The sequence below is a fragment of the Pararge aegeria genome (assembly GCF_905163445.1).
Source record: "Pararge aegeria chromosome W unlocalized genomic scaffold, ilParAegt1.1 SUPER_W_unloc_4, whole genome shotgun sequence".
Taxonomy (NCBI): Eukaryota; Metazoa; Arthropoda; class Insecta; order Lepidoptera; family Nymphalidae; genus Pararge; species Pararge aegeria.
In genome coordinates this window covers 388,308-393,151 of record NW_024396990.1, presented here as the reverse complement: position 1 = coordinate 393,151, position 4,844 = coordinate 388,308, and positions in this window count along the sequence as shown.

The window sequence follows — 4,844 nt, the reverse complement described above, 5'->3', positions numbered from 1 at the left end:
ATAGAAATTAAAGTTTTCTCTAAGTACTTTTTCCAGGCACACTGAACCCAAACAAAGACCGCACGAATATGCTTTCATTATAAAATGAATGAATAAACTATAAATTAACCTTAACACATTAAACTATCACTGCTCAAACTTTTATAAGTTACTGAATTTATGCACTTGAACCGTTTATTTATCACCAACGCCATACAGCATTGTTCGAAGGTAAACAATAATGGCGATCGAATATGCTAATGATAATATTGCAATCGAAATTAGTCAAAATATGTCTTTAATTTTTTGTAAGTATGGGTACGAACGCTATTTTATTTTGATATGTAAACAATAAATAGAAACCATATTTATTGTTAACTCTCTCACTCTCCAATGATTCCTGGAAAACCTAAATTATTCATTTTTCAAAATTGAGACAGCGTTTGGTTTCATAGATTATTTTCAAAACGAAAGACTAATTCGATAATATTAGATCCTTAATTTTCTTAAAAGACACTAAAAGGTATTTACATTTGTGAATAATGTTTTTAATTCTAAAAAAAGAATAATGACCTTTAACAACAATAACAAACCAAGCAAATCATTTTATTCATAGAAAAAATGAAACACGTAATTAGAGAATAGAGAATTTATGAATGAAACTGTTCACACAAGACCGATGCTAATCTTGTAAGTACAAGCGCACGATTATAACATTACACGACACACACTACTAACTTGCACGCACACATCTAGCAGAACGATTCTTTCTTTGGGCGTGCTTATTTTATTGATATTTCTATGCAACAGTAGAGGGCGTCATATGTCGAGTGATTCATAATAATTGATTTACCCTGCAATAGATAACATGAGATTTTTACGTGTTTTAAAAGGTAAATGTTTAGCATGTACGGTTAAAAATTAAAATACGAAGTAGTAAAGTTACGAATCAGATAGACAGATGAACGTGAAAAGGCTTCAACCCAACACGTATTTTCAATCTTGAAGATAGATTAACGTTTACATTTTAATCAATATTTGTATTATTACAAATATTGATTAAAATGTCTGTATATCAATAGCATCTACAAACGCAAGAACAGACAGCAGCGTCTGATGTGACGTTTAAATTCGCGTTCTGCGTGCGACCAATGATAAGTCGTGCCCTCATCAGCAAGATTTTTGTTATTGGTCGTAAACTTAACTCGATCATCATCGGTAAGAAAGAAAGAAAGATGGCTTGCGGTGGCCTTCTTTTTGGTACCAAATTTCACGCAAAAATTTGTTCGTTGTATAATAATATTAGGTCCTTCATTATGAAATTCGCGTTATGTCGTACTGGCCTCGTTGATCTTCTCTTTGGATATGAATTCCAATTTCAAATTTATATAACTATTTACTCATGCTTTTGTATTTTGAAAACCCTAATTTATTTGTTTTATCCTCTTTTGGTGTTTTATGTCTGTCTGTCTGTCTGTAGCATCATATTTCCCGAATCGATTTTGATATTGTGTTTTTGTTTGATATATATATTAGTCGAGAGTGTTCGGGTCGCCGTCAGATGGCGGATGACATGTTTTTACACATCTCCCTGTGTTTTTTTTTTGTTTTCACAACTCTCTTAATATGGCTATCAATTGATAGTCGGGGTATTTTCACTGGTCAGTTATTTTTTTTTTTATTTATAATTTACTGTCAAGATCTACAAAGTTCATATTCATCATCATCATCATATGAACCCATTACCGACCCAGTACAGGGCAAGGGCCTCCTCTCACAGTGTTTTTATTTGCTTAAAATGCACTTAGCATTCTAAGCAAATATATAATATATACTCACACACTATGCCGGTACTTTTGGCAATTAAGTCCAAAATGTCCTTGCATAAACCAAAAATTTTATCAGGATCACCTATACCTAGTGTGTTAGCTATCTTCATGAAACTGATAAAATATTGCAACAATCACTTCTCGTAGGCGTGTTTTCTGTCTTTCAAACGGAAAAACATTCTTGAGGCCATTTATGTCTGACCAAGTTCCAATCTGAAAGAAAGAAGAAACTTTGACTATAAAGATACATTTTAAGGATTAATTCCTTTTCCCTACGTGATTAAATCAGAAGTGGGATCAGAGGAAGGATCAGACCGAAATATGAAGCTGAGCGAGTTGCAAAGCGTAAATGGCAATCGTAGGGTTATATAGTTCAGGGCAGCTCTATAATATATAGCTCTATATACAGGGCAATATACTATTCGTAGACTCCCCTTTTACATGTTTATTTTAATTATTTATTGCATACTGTTGAATAAGGTACATTTTCTTCCAGTTTACTTGGTGTTTGTGGAAAATGTATTGTGTGTGCGTAGTATGGCTTTAGGTGGACATAGAACAAAAAAAACAAGTGGTGCAGTTCTGTTTTGCACGCTTTATTAAGCGAAGCGTTGAGGTGATGCTCCCGCTATATGAAAGTCAAGGTCTTTTCAAAACTAAAAATGACTGTATTTTTCTCACATTGCACTTATAGGATAATATAATCATATCGAGGGGTGAAAGGCTATTTGGTTTAAGCGACATTTTTGCAACTTTACAGGAGAGCCATTTAAAGTTTAAAATTTCCGAAAAAAAATCATAACAAAAAAACTTCTTCAGCTATTGGAATGGAGTAAACTTAATTTAAATTAATTTGAAAACGTCAAGGTGTTGATGCTTATACCATATAAAACGGACCTTTAATTAAGAAGATAAATGTCGCTTAATACGAATTGCCTTAAGCCACTATTTTTCAGGGAACGGAAAAAAGATTTAAGTGACTTCATAACTACAATTGGCTACAGGAAAAAAATACTAAGCGACTCTGCAGTATATTTTCAGAATAAGCCAAACAGCATGAAGTGACGCAGCCCAAGAAATTAACTGTAGCAAGCTATTTATCTCACCTGCCAATTGAGATTAAATTGACTGACTGGCTAATTCACATAAGTAACATATAAAAGTAGTAAAGTATTGAAAATGTGACGTTGGATGTAACATTTTAAGCGTCTAAATCAGTCAATGGCTGTTGAAACAACCTGAATATACCGCTATCACCAAAAATTTCGGGTGCTGATATTGAATAAATAAAGAAATACACAGAATCAGTTCAAGTATTTATTAAGTCACGTAATAATAATAAAGTAGAACTCTTGTACGAAACGTCTCAATGTAGGAACATCAATATTTTTATTTATTATCTTTCAGTCTTAATCAACCACATCAGTTAAAATAAGTATTACTCGCTTATTCATATTTAACAATATTAGGCGTAAATCTGCATATTTTAACACCATCCTATCCATCACATTTGTCACCCTTATGACGATGAGATAACAATCACAAGTTTGTTTGTAGCTATATTTTACTTAGTCACTTTCACACATTTCAATGACAAAGTGACAAAGAAGAAAATAGCTATAGAATAAATATTTTTATGAATTACACCACACACATTACACACTGTGGTGTATAATGTGTGTGGTGTAATTTACCTTAGTATAATAATCATGTAAAATCAGTCTCAATGTAGGAACATCAACTATAATTATAATTAACTTTTAGTACAAACAACAAAACTTCTAGAAATTATATAAAATACAATCAATGCTTGATAATAAAATGCAATAAAAAATAACGAAAAAGTATTTAGTTATCATTTTATTCGACTGTATCCTCTACATCAGTATCGAGTAGAACGTCTTTGGAATTGCAGTATTGCAAATTTAAATATTCTTTATGAAATATCTTGGGTACAACCCCTGTGTCACATAATTTCTTTAGATCCATGTATTTGGCTTTGGTAATCGGCAAACTTGAATTATATCTACGATTGATAGCTCTAGGTTTCGCAATAATTTGTATAGTATCTTCCGGTGCACTATCTTTCATTGAAAATTTTACTTTCATCTGATTTGTATGAGATTTCTTAAATGTTGCTGTACGGATTTTACTTATCTTACCTACAAGGTTTCCCTTAAAATATTTATCAGACATATCATCAAAATTTAAGAAATCCTCATGTGTCAGATTTTCAACATTATAAGGTGCCGGTTCTTTTCTTGCTAGCTGGCATATTGTTGCCCATTGCGATGGAGCCCATACAGTAATATTTCGAAAGGATTGTTCTATTGTAGAATGTATGCTATCTACTGACATTTCCGTGTGACCAGGTAAAAGGTAATTTATTTGAATTGCTTCTAAATTGGTCGATTGCAATAAAGCATTGTGTATTGCTGCAAGAACTATTTTATTTTTGTTTTGTCCAGGACAAGAATCTGAATACAAGATCAAAAATTTAATGTTGCCCCGAGAATCAACATTCTGTATGTACTTCTCTATAATAGTGGCAATTTCATTTGCACCCCTCTTTGCTTCAGATTCTCCCCAGATAAAACAAAAACCGTTCCTTGTGATGCTTTCGTAGAAACATAAATTAAAAACAGCATACTTTCTAGAATAAAACAGTAACATATTATTGCCATGAGGCGTATTGAGAACCTTTTGGAGGTCAAAAGAAGTGCACAGAATGGAAGGGTTTTCTTTACCTAATTGTCGATGACAATCCAACCGCTTCTTCGATGCCTCCTTTTCGTCAAAATGAGCTTGCAATTCGGCACAATCCTCTGGCTTCTGGCCTTCAAAACGCAGGCACTTTATGCATTTGTCCTTTTTAGGTACGTGAAACCCAATATTAAAATCAGTAGTGAATATTAGACGGAATACTTTTTCACTTACAACATCCACTCCTTTACTAATTAGGTCTTCTTTATAACATCGGTATAAATTTTTAATATTTTTGACTTCAACAGGCAGATATAGTTTTGTGCTATCCTT